Raw genomic sequence first — 21867 nt, 5'->3', positions numbered from 1 at the left:
TTTTGATAGTATGGCATACAGAAGAAGCCAAATAAGAGGAACAAAGTTGCTTTATATCAACCGACTCTCATGCCGACTCATTTAATCTGGCAACACAACCTATTTCTATAAGGTGGCATTGATACCTTCTGAGGTTATTTTACTCCTGATCTTAATACCTGTCATTGGTCCTCAACTCTTTTTTTTTTTTTTTTTTTTTTTTTTTTTTTTTTTTTGGTTTTTCGAGACAGGGTTTCTCTGTGTAGCTTTGCGCCTTTCCTGGAACTCTTGGTAGCCCAGGCTGGCCTCGAACTCACAGAGATCCACCTGCCTCTGCCTCCCGAGTGCTGGGATTAAAGGCGTGCGCCACCACCGCCCGGCGGTCCTCAACTCTTAAAGGTGCTTCCGTTTGTCAGTACTGTTACATTGAGGACTAAGTTCCCAGCACATGAGCCTTTTGGAGCTACATGTGAACTATGCCCTAACTTTTGCAGGTGACTACCACCATCCCTTTAAATATAGATGCAAGTGTTAATGTAAATCAATTGATGTCCATTTTATTTATATGGATTTATGAGTTTACACCTATACATCAACTTACTTGTATAGTATATATTTGTAAAGCTCTTTTATTTATTTTACACATAGATATAAATAAAATAATATAAGTATGGATAAATAAATTTGTTTTATTATACCTAGGTATAAATAAAATGTGGCCACAGTATTAAGACAGCCAGAAACTCTGAATGAAGATGAGATTCGTTTCTTCTAGTAAGAAACCCTTGGTTATAGAAGGTACCATGAAATCATGTTCAATGGTGCTAGTGCCAGCTCTGAGACTAGCAGGAGAAGTAACAGATGGTGGGTGAGGCTAGCCCACCTGCTTTTCCTGGACATTTCTTTATCTTTTGTGACGTGAAATGTGTATATTCAAAAAAGTTCATGTTACAAACGCACTGGAAAAGTTGTAATGTGATGCCCTAATGGCAAAACTTTCCTTCAGGTTACATAAGAAAATTAGTAAGGGTCTAGGGGCGGATAATTTCGTCCTAACTATAAATCAAGCAGTGCCTTCCATCAAGGAAATGGCAGTTGGGGCTGGAGAGCTGGGCCGGTAATAACTACCGGAGAGCTCTGTGTGATTATGATGTGCAGCTTTGGACTTTTCTGTGTCAGCAGTAAATGTCTTGATTCAGGTTAAACCAAACCTACCTCTGCTAAGAAGCAGCAGTCCTCAGCACACTCTTTCCTAACCAGTTTGCCACAGCTGATTTACTCAATGCATTAAGCCTAGGGGCAACTTTTCCATCCAGCACCTGAAGCTATCTAGAAGGCAATTTCATCTCACCATAATGGACAAGGTTATTCTCTCCAAATGATTCCAGACACCCCCCGCACACCGTGATGCTCTCTGTCAACAAATTTGCAGGAAATCTGTGAAAATGTATTACTGTGAGATCTACAGCTGCTGAGATCCAAATGTTGGTTCATTCTAATAAATGATGGACAATTCAACATGGAACGACATGCCATTTCCTTGGCCATGAGGAATTCTCCTTTGGGGCAATATTTAAGAAGGCACATATAGGGGAGATTTCAAAGTACATTTACTGAAAACATTGAGAAGAGTAGAGGAGTCGTTTTCATGTAGAACCCTTTTTAAAATCCAAAATTTTAGGGAAGCTGTTACTGAAAGTTGATCTTTCTGTATACACTGATTGAGAAAATATGTAAGATATGATCATTTAAGTACAGTATATATTAGACTTTTGGATTTTCTCATCACTTTTAATGTCTATAAATAATTTGAAATTTTAATAGCCCATATATATGTGAGGTAATAATGTATTAACTGGCCCATAGATCCATTCATAGATTTTCCTCCTACTTTCCTGAATGAAGCCCACAGCCCAGAGGTTATAAATTTAGGCTGAGATTGTCTTTCAGGGACAAATTCCTCTTTCTCTAACAGGCTTCCTTCAGTAACGCATGGTTTGTTGAATGCCTACATGGGCATTCTGGAAGTAGGGGAACAAAACAGAGAAAATATCCTTGGAACAGCTGCTAGATCCTGCTTATCTGTGGCAATGGGGAGAAAGCAGGCTCTCTTTGGGGTTACTGGGAAAGTTTTAAAGCCTGGTGTCACCATGCCATGCACATATTACATTGCCAAAGGTTTATCAGAATTTGTTCAAGTTAAATTCCTGCTTTCAAGAGCTTACTGAGGAGACTATTTCAAGTTCTAAGGTCGTAGTGTTCCTCTGTCGTTTAGACTCCATCTTATGAGGATCTCCTTTCCTCTACGTCACCTATAAGTGGGGACTGGGTAGAGAGGATCTTTTTGTTCATTTGTTTGTTTTTTGTTTTGTTTTTCAAGACAGGATTTTTCTGTGTAACAGCCCTGGCTGTCCTGGAACTCACTGGGTAGACCAGGCTGGCCTCAAACTCATAGAGATCTGCCTGCCTCTGCCTCCCGAGTGTTGGGATTAAAGATGTATGCCGCCACTGCCCAGCTCCAGAGGATCTTTTTAATAGTGAAAGGCTTGGTGAGAATTTAATTCTAAAAGGACAAACTATCTGTAATGCAGGTCCCTTTAACTCTGTAGCTCATGTTGGTAAGGCTTTGTTTTATTTTCTGTCCCAAATGTAATTTGCAAACTTGCATTTCAAAACCAGAAGTGTGTTCCTCCTCAAATGGCAGGAAAGTGGCTTTGAAAGAGCTCCAGTATATTCTCTCATTCCTGTACTCTGTGCCCCCTCTCCCCTGTGTGAGTGTGTGTGTGTGTGTGTGTGTGTGTGTGTGTGTGTGTGTATGTGCGTGCGCGCGCGCACACACACATTTTATATCCTGTCATGCACACGACTCTCACAGACCTTTTCAAGTTAATTAAAAAGGCTTGCATGGGCTGCCAGATCTGGGTAGGAAAATTCCTCTGTAACCTTTTGTACCAGATTAAAAACCTCTGACAGTTGGGGCTGCTGCCAAATTTTAAATGAAGTGTGCAGAGTAAATTCAATAAGATGTACAATTCTGTCAGGTTCAGAGTGACTTGTTTTTGCTTCAGCAAGAGCCAGGAACTGAAGGCGAGTGAACTTCTTTCTTGAAAACCCTTATAATCTAGCTTACCACCACAGTCCTTCCCCACTAAATACCCATGTTTCCAGCAATAGGAAAATACTGCCCAGACTCTCATGAGATATGTCTTTAACAAAAGATTTCTCTGTTACATATAAGTTCAGAAACTCTGCATATCATATTCTGTACTTGGAGATACACAATGCATATCAAACCAATGTTTTTACACACAAAAGGTTCGTTTTAATTTAACATAGGGTCTTCCAGCTATGTTTGACCATTCTACCTATTTTTGCCTAACAACCTTTAACATTTGTTCACAGTACCCACCCCCCCCCCAAAGTACTGGTTTGAAGACTCTTTGATAATGAACATTCTGACACATAAGTCTTACAAAAGCCAAGATTTTTTGTGATAAGCACAGAGGCTATACTCCCAGCAGATCATAGGAAGAGACAGCAAACTAATAGAGCTAAAATCCAAGTTGCCCCAGTTCCTTACAGGATACCAGCTCTGGTTAGTGGTAATGGAATATTTTGTCTTTTCCAAAAGAGATTTGGTAAGGCAGATCACAGAACCAAGACCTTTATGCTCCCAGATATATTGTCCTAAAACACTACCTTAGATGTAAGACTGCAAAAATTGTCAGGTAAATGTTATGACCATGATCCATCATTTGGCTTCACGTCCGTTCTACACCATTTGTCCCATCTGCTCCGTGTCCATTGTGTGTAGAGCAATGAGCAGAAATCATCCATATTTGGTGGGCCCATCTGCTTAGTTTCCTATGAGCTGCAAGTTGAACTTAACACAGCTGGGCTGCTTGGGGGGTTACTTGAATTAGTATTCTGTGGAGCACATTTTGACTTCTTGCTGCTACTTTCCAAGCTCCCTAACTGCCTTGATGATTAGAGATGGGAGAATACCGAACATAACTCACTCCTTATCAGCTGCAAGAGTTTTTAGTTCCTGGATACCCTGTGGATACCCAGATTCATAGATGGTTTAGCACAAGGTATACACACACTCTTCTATACTTCTAGATTACTTAGGATGCCTAATGCAATGTAAGTAGTTTCAATACTATATTATTAGTGGGATCATGGCAAGAAAATGTCTATATATGTTCAATGTGATACATGAGATACACAAAGCTTGAACATCAAACACTAGACAGAGATTGAGAATCTGTGAAATGAAGAAAGGTATATATCAGGGTATATTTATGTAGCATTTGGATCCAGAAAATTCAGATTTTGCTTTTTCGAACTTTCTGAAATTTTATTTTTGAAGAATTTATTTAATCCATGGCTAGTTGAATCCACAGATTTGGAATCCACAGGTTTGGAAAAATGGCTACAATTCTAACTCTTTAGTAAGGGCAGAGTCTAGACCCCTGCAAAAAGCAATCAGCATTCTCAGGGATTTAACTGTAAACTGGTAATGGGGAGTTTATGAAGGTAGAGACAGAGATGAGTCTTTGTTCTCCTAGTTGACCACCCCAAACTCTAGGCTTTGGGCCCAGGGGCACAACCCCATGACTCCACACTACCACCCATTATAGACCTAGTCTCAGGCCAGCAGGCAAGTCTCCTACAGGCAGGCCAGACTACCACCATCCCCCACCCCACCCCCAAACCCACCCTCCATCTGAGACCGCACTGCTCCTTGAGACAGACCCACCAGCGCCAATTGGACTAATAGAGCCCACCAGTGCCATTTGACTAAGAAGAACAAGAGCTCCAATTGGACCAAGAATGTCGATTGGACCAAGAAAAGCTCCCTTAGACACAGATACCATTTGCACCAAGTGGAAGTAGAGATGGGCAGATGCCAGTGCAAAAAATAGTCGGCAACATAATGGCATAATGCAGACCAATATGGCACCACCAGAACCTAATAGTCTTATATCAGCAAGATCTGAACATCCCAATGCAGAAGCAGCAGAATAAATTGCCCTTAAAAATGACTTTAAGAAGATGATAGAGGTCTTCAAAGATTGAATTAAAAATTACCTTGAAATCAAGGAAAAGACAAATAAAAATTTGGAAGAAATCAATAATCCCTTAAAGAAAGGCAAGAAAAAGCTATTAAACAGGTGAAGGAAACAGTCCAAGATTTGAAAAACTAAAATAGAGACAATAAAGAAGACATAAACTGAGGTAATGCTGGAAATGGAAAATCTGAGTAAATGAACAGGAACTACAGATGCAAGCATAACCAACAGAATGCAAGAGATGGAAGAGAGAATCTCTGGCATTGGAGATACAATAGATGAAATAGATTCATCAGTCAAAGAAAACATTAAACCCAACAAAGTCATAAAACAAAACATCCAGGAAATCTGGGACACCATGAAAATATCAAACCTGAGAATAATAGGGACAGCAGAAGGAGAAGAATACCAACTCAAAGGCACAGAAAATAAATTCAACAAAATCATAGAAGCACACTTTCCCAACCTAAAGAAGGAAATGCCTATGAAGATATAAGAATCTTACAGAACACCAAATAGACTGGATCAAAAAAAAAAAAATCCCCCTCACCATGTAATAATCAAACTACTAAACATACAGAATAAAGAAAAAAATATTAAGAGCTGCAAAGGTAAAAGGCAAGTAACATACAAAGGCAGACCCATCAGAATAGCACCTGACTTCTCAATGGAGACTCTGAAAGCCAGAAGGTCCTGGACAGACATTATGCAGACACTATGAAACCATGGATGCCAACCCAGACTACTATACCCAGCAAAATTCTCAATCACCATAGATGGAGTAAAGAAAATATTCCAAGATAAAACCAGACTTAAACAATACCTATCCACAAATCCAGCCCTACAGAAAGCACTAGAAGGAAAAATCCAACCTAAGAAAGCTACATGCACCCATGGAAACACAGGCAATAGATAATCCTATACCAACAAATACCAAAGAAGGGAAACACACAAAACTGCCACGAAAAAATAACAGGAATTAACAATCACTGTTCATTAATATCCCTTAATATCAATAGACTCAATTTGCCTATAAAAAGATACAGGCTAACAGAATGGATACAAAAACAGTATCCATCCTTCTGCTGCATACAAGAAACACACCTCAACTTCAAAGACAGACACTATCTCAGAGTAAAAGGCTTGGAAAAGACTTTTCAATCAAATGGACTCAAGAAGCAAACTGGTGTAGCTATCTTAATATTTAACAAAATACACTTCAAACTAAAATCAATCAAAAGAGATCAGGAAGGACATTACATATTCATCACAGGAAAAATCCACCGAGATGAAGTCTCAATTCTGAATATTTATTCCCCAAATACAAGGACACCTACATTTGTAAAAGTAACATTACTAAACTTAAACCTCACATCAAACCTTACATGCTAGTATTGGGAGACTTCAACACACCACTCTCACTGATAGACAGATCTGCCAGACAGAAATGTAACAGAGAAATAGGGAACTAACAGATGTTACGACTCAAATGGACTCAATAGATATCCACAGAACATTGCACCATAACACAAAATAATATACATTCTTTTCAGCACCCCATGTAACCTTCTCTAAAAATCAACCACATACTCAGTCACAAAGCAAATCTCAACACATACAAAAATGCTGGAATAACCCCCTGTATTCTATCAGACCACCAAGGCTTAAAGCTAGATTTCAACAACAACAAAAATTACAGAAAACCTATAATCTCATGGAAACTGAATAACATTCAACTAAATCACCAATAGATCAGTGAAGAAATAAAGAAATTAAAGACTTTTTAGAATTCAATGAAAATGAATATACAACATACCCAAACTTACAGGACACCATGAAAGCAGTGCTAAGAGGGAAATTCATAGCACTAAATCCCCACATAAAGAAGTTGGAGAAATCTCACACTAGTGACTTAATAGTACACATGAAAGTCCTAGAAGAAAAAGAAGCAAACTCACCCAGGAGGAATAGATGCCAGGAAATAATCAAATTGAGGGTTGAAATCAATGAAATAGAAACAAAGAGAACAATACAAAGAATCAATGAAACAAAGAGTTGGTTCTTTGAGAGAGAGAGAGAGACAGAGACAGACAGAGACAGAGAGACAGAGACAGAGAGACAGAGACAGAGAGACAGAGAGAGACAGAGAGACTCCAAAGTAATAAAATCAGAAATGAAAAGGGAGACATAACAACAGACAATGAGGAAATCCAGAGAATCATCAGGTCATACTTCAAAATGAAGTACTCCACAAAATTGAAAAATCTAAAAGAAATGGACAACTATCTGGATAGATACCATATACCTAAGTTAAATAAAGACCAGATAAATAATTTAAATAGACCAATAACCCATACGGAAATAGAAAGAGTCATTAAAAGTCTCTCAACCAAAAAAAAAAAAAAAAAAAAAAAAAGCCCAGGATCAGATGGCTTCAGTGAAGAATTCTACAAGATTTTCACAGAAGAGGTAATACACCTCTTGTTCTACACCATAAAAACAGAAGGAACATTACCAAACTCTTTTTATGAGGCTACAGTTACCCTGATACCCAAACCACACAAAGATGCAACAAAGAAAGAGAATTACAGACCAATCTCCCTCATGAACACTGATGCAAAAATACTCAATAAAATACTGGAAAACAGGATCCAAAAACACATCAAAAAATTTATTCACCATGACCAATAGGCTTCATCCCAGAGATAGTTCAAAATATGGAAATCTGTCAATGTGATACACCATATAAACAAACTGAAAGAAAAAAAAAACAAATGATCATCTCATTAGATGATGAAAAAGACTTTGACAAAAATCCAACACCCATTTATGATAAAGCTCTTGGAGAGATTAGGAATACAAGAATCATACCTAAACATATAAAGGAAATTTACAGCAAGCCAACAGCCAACATCAAATTAAATGGAGAGAAACTCAAAGTAAGTCCACTAAAATCAGGAACAAGACAAGGCTGTATACTCTCCTCATATCTGTTCAATATAGTACTCAAAGTTCTAGCTAGAGCAATAAGACAACAAAAGGAGATCAAGAGGATATAATTGGGAAAGGAAGAAGTCAAACTTTCTCTATTTGTAGATGATATGATAGTATATATAAGTGACCCCCAAAACTCTACCATTGAACTCCTACAGCTGATAAACAACTTTGGTAATGTGGCAGGATACAAGATTAATTAAAAAAATGGTAGCCCTCCTATAGACAAATGATAAATAGGCTGAGAAAGAAATCAGAGAAACATCACCCTTTACAACAGCCACAAATAATATAAAATACCTTGGGGTGATGCCAACTAAGCAAGTGAAAAACCTGTATGACAAGAACTTTAAATCTCTGAAGAAAGAAATTGAAGAAGATATCAGAAAATAAAGATCTCCCATGCTCATGGATAGGTAGGATTAACATAGTAAAAATGGCAATCTTACCAAAAGCAATCTACAGATTCAATGCAATCCCCATAAAAATCCCAACACAATTCTTCACAGACCTCAAAAGAACAATACTCAACTTCATATGGAAAAACAAAAGACCCAGGACAGCTAAAACAATCCTATACAATAAATCGACTTCTGAAGGTATCACTATCCTTGACCTCAAGCTCTACTATAGAGTTGTAGTAATAAAAACAGCTTGGTATTGGCATAAAAACTGAAATGTGGACCAATGGAATTGAATTGAAGATGCTGACATTAATCTGCACACGTATGAACAGCTGATTTTTGACAAAGAAGCCAACGCTGTACAATGGAAAAAAGAAGGATCTTCAACAAATGGTGCTGGCATAACTGAATGTCAACATGCAGAAGATTGCAAATATCTATCACCATGCACAAAACTCAAGTCCAAGTGGAACAAAAACCTCAACATAAATCCAGTTACACTGAACCTGATAGAAGATAAAGTAGGAAGTAGTCTTATGGCATTGGCACAGGAGATTACTTCCTAAATATAACACCAGTAGCACAGACACTGAGAGCAACAATTAATAAATGGGACCTCCTATGGTGATATTGTGTTCCCCAAAATATTGTGTACCTTAATAAACTTATCTGGGGTCAGAGAACAGAAAAGCCACTAGTTAGGCAGTGATAGCACACACCTTTAATCCTAGCATTCCAGAGATAGAAATCCCTGTGGATCTCTGTGAGTTCAAGGCCACATTGGAAAAAAAGCCAAGCATGGTGATACACGCCTTTAATCCCAGAAAGCCAGCCCTTAATCCCAGAGAGTGGTGGTAGAAAGCAGAAAGATATATAAGGCGTGAGGACCAGAAACTAGAAGCATTTGGCTGGTTAAACATGTGGCTGGTTAAGCTTCAGGCTTTCCAGCAGCAGTTCAGCTGAGAGCCATTGGGATGAGGACACAGAAGCTTCCAATCTGAGGAAACAAGACCAGCTGAGAAGTTGACCAGGTGAGGTTAGCTGTGGCTTGTTCTGTCTCTCTGATCTACCAGCATGGACCTGAATAACTCGCCTCGGGTTTGATTTTATTAATAAGAACTTTTAAGATTCTTGCTACAACCTCCTGAAACTGAAAATCTTCTGTAAGGCAAAGGACACAGTCCATAAGACAAAATGACAGCCTACAGAATGAGAAAAGATCTTTACCCACTCTATATCTGACAGAGGGCTGATCTGTAAAATATATAAAGAACTCAAGAAACTAGACATCAAAATAACGAACAATCCAATTAAAAAATGGGCTACAGAGCTATAGAGAATTCTCAACAGAAGAAGCTCAAATGGCTGAGAGACATTTAAGGAATTGCTCAACATCCCAAGTTATCAGGGAAATGCAAATCAAAACGACATTGAGATATCATCTTATACATGTCAGAATGGCTATGATCTAAAACATTGATAACAGCTTTTGTTGGAGAGGATGTGGAGCAAGGAGAGCACTTCTATTATTGGTGAGAGTGAAAACTTATACAGCTACTCTGGAAATCAATATGTCAGTGTCTCAGAAAATTGGGAGTCAGTCTACCTCAGGACCCAGCAATACCACTCTTGGGCATATACCCAAGGAACACTCAGTGATACCACAAGGACACATGCTCAACTATGTTCATAGCAGCATTGTTCGTAATAGCCAGAATCTTGAAATAGCCTAGATGCCCTTCAACCGAAGAATAGATAAAGAAAATGTGGCACATATACACAATGGAATACTACTCAGCAGTTAAAAAAAATGACATCATGAAATTTGCAGGCAAATGGATGGAACTAGAAAATATCATCCAGAGTGAGGTAACCCAGACTCAGAAAGACAAACATGGTATGTACTCACTCTTAAGTGGATACTAGATGAAAGGCAAAGGATAACCATACTACAACCCACAGCTGCAGAGAGGCTAGCTAACAAGGAGAACCCCAAGAGGGATGCATGGATTGCCCTGGGAAGGGGAAATGGATGAAATCTACATGAGTAGACTGGGGGTGAGAGTGGCAATGGAGGGTAGGGAGTGGAAGATGAGAACATAAGGGAATGGGATGGTTGAGCTGGAACAGGGATAGAATGGAAAAGCAATGAAAGAGATACCGTTATAGAGGGCGACATCATGGGGATAGGGAGAAACAAGGTGCTAGGGAAGTTCCCAGAAATCCACAAGGATGACACCAGCTTAGACTACTAGCTATAGCGGAGAAGGTACCTGAACTAGCCTACCCCAGTAATCAGATCAGTGAATACCCTAACTGTCACCATAGTAACTGGTGAAAACAGATGCACAGATCCACAGCCAAGAATGGTGGAAGCAGATGCAGAAATCCACAGCCAAGCACCAGGCCAAGCTCCAGGAGTCCAGTCAAAGAGAGAGAAGAAGCATTCTATGAGCAAGGGGCATCAAGATCATGATGGAGAAACATACAGAGACAGCCAAACCAAACTAGTGGGAACTCATGAACCATGGACCAACGGCTGTGGAGCCCCCGTGGGACTGGACTAGGCCCTCTGTGTAGGCGGGACAGTTATGTAACTTGATCTGCTTAAGGGGCCTCCTGTCAGTGGAATCAGAATCCATCCCTAGGGCATGAGAGGGCTTTTTGGAGCCTACTGCCTATGGTGGGACACCTTACACAGCCTTGGTCCAGAGGGAGGAGATTGGACCTGCCTCAACTGAGTGTATGAGGCTCTGCTGACTCCCCACAGGAGGCCTTGTCTTGGAGGAGGTGGGAATGGGGGTTGGGATGGGGGGGAGGCTGGGGGTGTGGGAGGAGGGAGGGGAGGAGATCTGTGATTTGTATGTAAAATGAATAGTAAATTTCTAAATAAAAAAGAAAATAAAAAAAAGAAGGTAGAGGTGAGGTTAAGGGAACCAAGAAAAAGGAGGAAAGAATATCATTAGCTGGAAGATATTACTACCCAAAGACTTCTACTTCACATTCTAAAGCCACTGCATCTTTTTCCATAAAACTAAAATTAAATGGCAATGTTTCAAATGATTGACATTTGAAAAACACAACAAAATAAGATGTAATACTGAGTTTCTTGAAAGGAATCATATCCAGTGACTAATTTTAAATGAACCATCTGCCTTATTACAGGTCAAAGAAATACTAATCATAAATAGTTGTAGTATGCATAGACCGATTCTGAAGCACTAGGAAAACCTTGAAGCTTCGTGTCCTGCTGTTCTTCATCCTCCAAGCCCATTTACATGGCTTTGCAAAGGAGTTTCATAATAGCCTGAAAGGTCTGGCTAGGTCTCTGGATCTTCACATACTGGGCCAAGGCATTTAACTGGAAAGCTAGAAGAAAATAATCTGCTGCTAATATTAAAGGACAGATACTTTGGAACTTATTAGTATGAACTTGGAAAAACCCCACAACTGAAGAGTGTTACTTGTAATACTGTATGTTTCTTGAGCAGCTAGTTCAGGCAAGAAATGTGATACTCTGTGATCAATATTCCACATGGTGAAGCTTCATGATCTTTAAACATTGAACAACAATGTTTAAAATAGATTGTGAGCTTTATAAAAAGGTAGGGTTTGATGTGAATGCCCAAGCAGTAAAAAAAAAGTAGTTTAATTAACTGTACAGATTAATGCACACAGTTCTAGGTCATATGCTGTCCATTTTTGAGAAAGTTGATATGAATCTTGACATTTTACAGATTGTTCATTTGTCACGTGCAGACTGATACCCCTCTCTGTCATCTCTCTCTTTCTCCCACTAAAGTTATCAGTTAGCTTCATCATTTATTTAAAGATTTAGCTCCTATGTCACAGTTTTCATAGCAATTATTCTGTGAATCAATTAATTGTCCTTATGGAAGATATTCCACACACTCTGGCGGCTCCGTCCTTTGCATTTACCTTCAACGGTTTTCTCACCCATCAACTTTCAGTCATCTAACTCCACAGTCAAACATTGGGCATCATTGAAAACTACACCATCTCCATGGTTACTTTTCAAAGATCTTACTCTGTCCACATTTTCTGCTTATTGCTCAAATACATCCACTATTTATAGTTCTTTATTTCCAATGAATCCTTCAACCCATTGAGATATCTCCACTCTCTTTTCCATCGAGACCTCGCTACTTCTTCTCTGTAAATCACACTTCTGTTCTTACCACTTCTTTAGCTAACGGAGAGCAGGTGCATCTAACCTCACAACCATTCCATGGTAGATATTATTAGTTACCTTTTTTTCCTATGTCCTTTAGTTACTGTAGTTGTCTAAAATGACTTCTTAGTGAATCCACTGATTTGACATATCCATATGGGCATGTGAAACTTGCAATTGCTGGAGGATTTTCCATGACAAAGTGATAACTGTGACCATTTATGATTATGAAGCCCAACCAGGCTTTTGCCACTGCCAGGAAACCTGCTTGGTTGTCTTTTACACTCTGAAATCATAGACTCTCTAACTTTACTGCTATTTTTCTTCAGATTTCTGATTATGGCCTTCACATCATTCCCTTTTCAGTTTTAGTGGATAACTTAACTTTATGTTTCATATGTAAATTGAACAGTGTTGGAAGGGAATTCTCTCAACCTCTTGCTGTTGATGTTCAAAATTTTATCTTTAATTTCTAGCTTATATTCTACCCCTTTCTATAGGAGACAATGTATTCCTCTTTATATTTAAAGCCAAAATTTCTACTGTCTTGTAGATTATATATTTCTTGCATTCTGATGGGACTTTATTTCATTATAAATACCTTTGATTTTTATCACTTTTTCATTCTTAAACATTAAACTTTTTCTAGGCAATTTTATCAGAACATACACAGACATAAATAACACACACAAAAAAACATGCACAGCCCACTGCTTCCCGGTAGATCCTGGTTTACTTCTTGTCTTATATCTCTTACTATAATTAACCAATCAATCAATTAATTAATTTTGTCTTTCTGAGGTGGAGTCTCCTATAGCCCAGGCTAGCCTCAAACTTGGTATATAGCCAAGGATGACCTTGAGCTCCTGATCCTCCTGCCTCCAACTCCCAAATATTGGGATTATGAGCATGTGCCACTATACACAGTGAGCTTTCTGTTTTTAGAATGTGCTTTCTAAAATGGTGATCTGTAGTTTCCATTTCTGTTTCCTTATCAATTTCACTTTTTTTTATCATAGATGTTATTATAAGTTACCATTATCTGTCTCTAATTTCTTAGCAGATGCAGTTCATCATTTTTCTGGTTTCTTTGTGGTATGAGACCATGTGAGTATTCAGACAGAGAATGATTGCTTGAGTCTTCATGATTTCTTCCCCTGCCACAAAACCCAAGGAAAATGATGATGTAATGCCCAACTTTAAGATGATGGAATACGCCACCATATTTACTCAAGGCTGTTTCAGCCGAAACTTCTGCTGTCCTGCTCTTGAGTGGCTATTTCTTATGAATTGAAACATTCCTTCTTAGATGGAAAGGTAGTGTTCACGAATCTCAAAAGAAAACTCCAAGACTCGTGGGGCTTTCCTCTGAGGTTATATAAGCAATGCACAATGGCTTTTGGAGAGGATAGTCATTGTGAAGCTGCTTGCAAGTGGTGTGTGGCAGATTCCGTGAAGGGCTACCTATGCCGGGGTAGCCAATTGGGTTGGCTGCCTTCAAGTCATTTGTGCTCTTGTAAGTAACCTCTCATCTTTGCTTTAATCACATTGATTGGTTAAGTTAAATGTTGGTAGAATAATTTCTGTTGTCTGTCATTCATGACCTATCCGGAGTGAGCAAATACTTGTTAGTATCATCTCATGAAAAGTCATGCATCATTTGCATATTACATCTTATATAAATAAGAAATGAAATTTTGCATATTGAACAACTGAAAGTTTGAAATGGGTTTCTGTAATAGTAATGCATAGCTTATACTGGCTAATTCACTCTTCAATTTATTCTATTCTGACACTTTGCCTAACTACTGTTTACCAATTTTGGTTTTGATAACATCACCACTGCCCTTCATGTTGCTAAGCACAATGACCATATTAGGTTTCAAGTCAATCTTAATTGACCTCTCAACAGCATTCAGTGCAGTCTGTTGTTCATGTACTACTTGCTTGGCTTCTATTATTAGATTTCCCTTGCCAGTTCTTTGCTGGTTATGTTTTCCAGCTCCTTCTTTCCTTTCTTATCTTTACATGTCTTAATTCCACAGAACTCAGCCTTAAAAGCTTCAGGCACATCATTTTGACTTCCTCTCAACTCTCCGAATCACACTCCTATACTATGACTATTGTGGTGTTGGCCAGAGACAAAATGATGACTAGAAGGGCAAGGGTAAATGGATGGAATAGGACAAGTGTTGTAAACAGAATTGTACTTATAATGTATATTTTGACTCAGCTGCTTATTGATGGAGCTTGTGCCTGAACACTCTACACTAGGATGTCTCCTGACCAAGTTCTTTTCTCCCATTGTACTCTATGTATTTCCTTTATAAAATTTACCTGTATGTGGCTGTAATTGTAGTTATTTGTAAAATTATTGCCTCTTTCTTATTAGTTGTGAGGACCTTAAGACAAAGGATGTTCCTATTTTGCCAATCACTTAATTTTCAATGCTTATCATGATTGGTTTGTAAAGTTAGTTGACAAATTAACATTTTCTGAATAAATGCATAACATAATTATCATCTTTGTGAGGACATTTTCATAAAATAGTGTATTTTTAAAAGTCACATGGTGCGAACATTGCTAAAATATGCCACATGGTCAGAAATAGCACTTTAACCCTGTAGATCCTATATGTCTTTAAACTCAAGAGACTGTTTTGTCTTATAAGGTAAGAATAAACCACATTACATCTAAAATATTTTTGACTGCTACTCACAACTCCAGGGGGGCTACCTAGTAAAGAGGACCCTAAGAAAGACACAGGGATCCCCCAACAACAGAGAAATGGATGAGATCTACATGAGCAAAGTGGACGTGACAGGGCTTAATGAAGGGCAAGGATCGGGGAAAAGAGAGTTTATGGGAGTGGGAGATCCCAGCTGGATCAAGAACAGAGAGGGAGAACAAGGAAAGAGATACCATGATAAATGAAGACCCCATGGGACTAGGAAGAAGCAGAGTGCTAGAGAGGTCCCCAGAAATCCACAAAGATACCTCCACAATAGACTACTGGCAATGGTCGAGAGACAGCTCGAACTGACCTATTCTGGTGATCAGATGGCTGAACACTCTAACTGTTGTGATAGAACTCTCATCCAGTGACTGATGGAAGCAGATGCAGATATCCACGGCCAAGCCCCAGGTGGAGCTCCAGGAGTCAAATCAGAGAGAGAGAGAGAGAGAGAGAGAGAGAGAGAGAGAGAGAGAGAGAGAGAGAGAGAGAGAGAGAGAATGAGAATTATATGAGCAAGAGATATTGAGACCAGGCTTGGAAAAAGCACAGGAACAAATAGTCAAACTAGTGGAAACACATGAACTATGAACCAATAGCTGAGGAGCCCCCATGGAACGGGATCAGGCCCTCTGGATAAGTGAGACAGTCAATTAGCTTGGACTATTTAGGAGGCCCCCAGGCAGTAGGACCGGGACCTGTCCTTAGTGCATGAGCTGGCTTTTTGGAACCTAGGGCCTATGCTGGGACACTTTGCTCAGCCTAGGTGAAGGGAGGAGGGGACTGGACCTACCTCGACTGAATCTACCAGGCTGAGCTGACTCCCCAGGGGAGTCCTTGCCTTGGAGGAGGTGGGAATGGGGGGTGGATTGGGGGGAGGGTGGGGGTGGATGGGAGGAGGGAGGACAGGGGAATCTGTGGCCCATATGTAAAATTAAATTAATTATTAAATTAAAAAAAAATAAAAAATAAAATGTTTTTAATAAAGTTGAGTTACATATATAAGGCAGATTCTTAATAATTCAGATATATTTTGAGGACTGATAAAAAAATCTGCAGAGTTTTAAAATATAAGGCAAAGCACAAAAGAGTATGCATCTCTCCTAAAATTTTAGTCTTATTTCTAGCTAATAGGTCTAAAATTTTAAAGTTTAATAAACAAACTGCGTTGGGCTCAGTGGAATCTGTACAAAAGAAATGTAGTCTTAATGTCATATTTGCTCAGTTTAACTATGAAAACCTGTACTTCCTTGACTAAATAGCCAAATTGGTCTGCCCTAGACCCTGAACAGTTTTTAATCAGAGGAAGTTATCCAAAGAAGTAAACATGTCAGAAATAACACACACACACACACACACACACACACACACACACACACACACACACACGGAGATGGAGAGATTTTTTGAGTTTTCATATATCTGTCAAATTCCTTTGCAATACAGACAAAACTATGAAAAATTGATATTGTTGTTGATAAGCTCTCTCATCTCTTATTCAGAAGGCTTTATTTGCAAATTTCATAGCAGACATTCCCTTTAAAACTGTTGCAGTGAAACTACTGTGCAGCTCTCTTCTATTTTCACTCAAAAAGGAATAGAAGCAAAATTTCAGCTGCATGATCATTTTAATAGATTCAGAACTAACATTTGATGAAACTTAACCTATTCATGATGATAAGATCTTACCAAACTGAAAATGGAAGGAAATTTCATCATCCAAATTGAGGGGATGTATGCACACTCTACACTGCATTCTTAATAGTACAAGACTAACCCTCCCCCCGAATTAGGAACAAGACAAGAATATGTTCCTTTAATTCTCATTCAGTAACATTCTTGATGTCTCCATCTCTACAATAAGGTAAGAAATAGAAATAAAAGGTACCCAGGTTGAAAAGATACTACTAAAATGCTCTTATTCACAGAGCACATGATCTAAAATACAGAAAATATTAAATTACCTGGAAAAACTACCATTAGAACTAACAGTTTCATCTAGGTCACAAGATATAAGACTATTATGCAAAACTCAACTGTATTTCTATTATTAATGAAAACTAAAAATAATTAAAACAGCAAACTTCATTCATAATAATAAATTTAACAAAAGATCAAGACTTCTACACTATATTAGAGTGTTGACATCAGTTTAAGAGAATCTAAATAAATGAAGATACATTGTTTATAGATGGGTTGGAAGACTCAATGTTATTGTTACAGATTTCTGTGTGTGTGTGTGTGTGTGTGTGTGTGTGTGTGTGTATTTGTGTCTATGTGAATGTATGCCATGTGTTTATGGAAGCCCAGGAGGCCAGAAGATGTCAGATCTTCTGGAGTTGAAGTTACAGGCAGTTGTGGGCCACTAGATGTGGGTTCTCAGAACTGAACTCTCATCCTCTGAAAGAGCAGCAAGTGCCCTTAACTACTGATCCATCTTTCCAGCCCAGCTCTGTAGTGTTAAGATGGCAACTATCCTCAACCTGGTGTACAAATTTCATGCAATCCTTATCAAATTTATGTTTGCTGCTGTGTCCTTAGCTCCTAAACTAGGAGAAAGGCCTGGGATAAGATGCAGAAACTAATGCATATTAATTGGTACCATAACTGATGTTGTCAACTTGAATGGATTATGTCATTCTATTTTCATCTATCCGGTCTTGATTTGGGGTTTCTTCAACCATTGGGGTGTTTGAAAGTCAGTGCCAGCTGTGAGAGGCTATGTATCTTCTGAGTGACTGTTCTGCTTGAAGAGAACTTACAAATGTTTGCAGCCTCTGGGTGAAGCTTGAGCAGCCTTGAGGAAGGTCTTAGTGGTGTATTGGAAACAAGAGGGGAGTTAGCTTTCCATGTCAGTGTCTGTCCAATTTGTCTTTTTTGGCCACTGTGGCGAGGTCCTCAGCGCTTCTGCATCAGAAAGGAACTGGATCTAAGGAGGAGTTTATAGCCTGCATGTACAATGAAGTGGTTATAAAGTGGGTCAAGTGTCCTCTGAAAATAAGGGAACCAGGGGATAGGGAGTACTAGACGAGATACCTCTGAGGGGAACTTGAAATAGAATCCAGCTCAGAGTTAAATTAACATTTTGTTGAGTAAAATATTCTTTTCTAACTACATGAACGCTTAAGTTTTTATAAATTAATGTGCAGCAGACTTCAAGTTAACACACTGACATGGTAAAAAAGAATTCTAATACTTGCACCACTTTGGAAAAGAGTTGTTTCAAAAAACCCTCTGCAGAAAGGTTGACATGCCTGTGTTCTTGCTATGTCTTATCTTTGCTGTGTATTTTCCATATTTCCACCTTTCTTTGTTTGGTTCCATTGCATGATAAGATGAGGAGGGAGGGAGACCTACATTCATTGATGTAAGTCCAAATCTCTCTTTGCTCATTTGAGGAAACAGGTAAGAAATGTTGCCTCCTCAATCTCCTAGGTATCGGGTGGATCCATTTTTAATAACAAAATAATTCAAACCAAACAAAGTTTTTCAGTCACGGTCAGGAAATACAACAATAGAGCCTAGTCAGAGAAAGATTAGATGTTTCTGGCTTTGAAGATGGTGGATGGGGTGGGGCATAAGCTAAGAAATGTGAACAGCTTCTGAAAGCTAGAAAAGGCAAGGAAACAATTTGCCCCAATGATCTGAAATGAGTACAGCCCACCCACTCCCAAGCCTTGATTTTAGTTCAGTGGGATTGCCCAATATTTCCCTTATTCTGAACTAGCTCCAACATCAAAGGGCAAGAGACAACTAATGGCTTAGTTCAAGGACTGAAAGAAAGGAGAGAGGATTGTTTGTTTTCTGTCCTTATAAATGTGTGCTCTCGTTTTGTTCTTCCTTTCACTATATATTTTCTGTGCCTATCCACATTCTTATATCATTGTAGGTAATATTTAAAATAATTGACACATGCCCCTGTATATGTAAGTAATCTAAAATACACACGTGAATGCAGAAGTTTTCATTTTATGTAAGCTAACTTCTACAGAAAAATCAATTTCCTTTAGTTTTTTTCATTTTCTCTTGATGCTGTTTCTTTAAGAATGATCCATGTGGCCGTGTGGTACCTGGCTGTGGTTTTTGACTATTGCACCCTTGTTTTCTATTCAGAAATCACAGGATCAAAGTGAGGCCAGAGGATGGATGCCAGGGGGTCCTTGGTAAGGGAGCAATGCCCTTATCTCGGAAGATGAGGTGAAAACAGAGAGCAGGGAAATAAGGTGAGAGGAAACAGAAGGTGATGAGTTGTAGTTGAAGAGAGTCCTTAGGAAACAAAAAATTGGAAAATGAGTTTGAGAAAGCAAGGTCATTAATAACAACTTGCTAACATTTCTTTCATTCAGTTTCCCTACATTTTTCTGCCATTTCTAGCCTTACTGGAGACATTTTTGTCAGATCCTAGGAAGCAGCAAAGTAAGGCTAAACAGAGCACAGCCTAAGAAAGTCCATCGCTCAGCTAGGTCCCAATTCTTGGTCTAGCCAAACCTTATTTACTCTACTGGCATCTAAATATGCATCTTCTTTGTGTGAATTTATAGCCTCCTGAATTTGGAACTACATGTAGATTTAAATCATACAAATGACTTCTTGTTTAACCCATGAGAGTATTTATTTTCAAATAATTTTACATGTTTTTTTCTCAGCAGAAATAGCTTTCTTGCTTTTATTCCTGATTACAAAAGTAATTCATGATTACAATACAAAAACATTATTGTAACAGAAAGAATGAAGATATAAATGTTCCTTATTTTCCTATCACCTGACTAACATTTTTGGTATTATTATACCTTTTAGTTATTATTAATGATATTCAATCAATAAATATTCACTATGAAATCCAGTGGGCTATGTGTTGATACACAATTGCAAGCAAAATTTGGCACAATTTTTAGCCTGTGGACCTCACAATATGGAGAGGAAGAATTGCCTTTAATTATGTGATTATTTAACTAATGTCTGTAGCAAGTTAGTTTGCTGTCCTTTCCTAGCATATCAGTCAGCTCTTGCCATGTAATACTCAATAATAGATAGTCCCCAACTCAGTGGCACACAAGAACAAGCACTTGTTATGTTCACAACTCTCCAGGTATGCTGAAAGCAATTCTACTGTAGACTGTAGGGTCATAAACTCCTATATATGTGTCCATTTTGGTACCCAGGCAGAAGGGAAAGCAAGTAGCTGAAAGATGATGTTTTCACATACACAAAAAAAGAAAGCAAACCAAACCACAAAAGCCCATGTAGAGTTTTTTAAACCATATTTACAAATATTTTATTGTCTAAAACAAGTCACATGGCCAAGCAAAAAATCAAATAACAGGGATGAACACTCTTTCTGCCATCAGAACATGGTAGGTATGTCCTGTCTACTATAGAACCATGAAGAACTGGGAAAAGAAATTCAATCCACTGTACAACATTCAACCAGAAACAGTCTTAAACAAAACAGCCAAAAATATGGCTCAAACTTACTTAAGCATCACATAATCTTATAGCCTCCAAACGTGGGAAGGGATGAGTTCTGTCTGACTCCTTCCTAGACACCCCATCTCCGTGTCATTTACCTTTTCCTTAGCAAAGATTTTTTCATGTGTTCATTCCTAATCTTATCAATGGTCAGAAAAATAAAATGGACATGGTTGGTTTATGCTAGAAAGCATTCTCTCCCTGAGGCTGAGGATAGTTCCTGGAACGCAGTGGTCTGATATCCGAATGTAAAAAAGGTATGATTACATACAAATGAAGTGATATAGCAGTTAGGAAGACTATCAATAGCCACTGCTTTCATGTCTTTGCGATTGTTGTAAGAGTTCCAAACTTTGGAAAATTATAACATGAGTACATATGTCTATAAAGGGAGGTCATAAAAAATGAGCACTAAGTTGAAATTAGAAGGGTGAGTGAAAATTTACCAGAGAAAGAGAAGAGGTAAATATGTTTTAGGCAGAACATTAATGAATGTTTTATAGTAAAGTGATTCTGGGATTGGGGTGAGTGGGAAGGCCTTACAAAAGGGAAGAATGCGTTGTAAAGCATCATGGGTATGAGGCTGTGGAGACAAGAGGCATATCTTGAAGACCTTGTAGAGTAAGTTAAAGCTTTTATTCTTTATACTAAAAGCAATTAAAGCCACTGGAAAGAATGATCTAACCAGAATTGAACTGAAAGGAAGATTACACCAACTATGGTGTGGAGACAAATTGAAGAAGTGAAAGAATGGATATTAAAAAAACAGTTCAAATTTGTTTTGCAGTTTAGCTGAAAGACTGTAATAGCTAGAATGGTATGGTAGATACACAAAATAGTGTGACTAAATTTGAGAATGGTTTAGAAAGTGAAACTGATGTACTTATTGATGAATGTGATTTAGGGATGGTGATTAGCAAAGGTGTCAAGGTCTACTTTAAGATTTCAGGACTGCAGGGCTGGATCAATTTTGGAAGCACTCACTATAACAAGGATTGCAGGAAGACATTCAGATTTAAG

The sequence above is a fragment of the Peromyscus maniculatus genome, chromosome X (genome assembly GCF_049852395.1).
Source record: "Peromyscus maniculatus bairdii isolate BWxNUB_F1_BW_parent chromosome X, HU_Pman_BW_mat_3.1, whole genome shotgun sequence".
Lineage (NCBI taxonomy): Eukaryota > Metazoa > Chordata > Mammalia > Rodentia > Cricetidae > Peromyscus > Peromyscus maniculatus.
Note: the sequence above shows the minus strand (reverse complement) of the source record.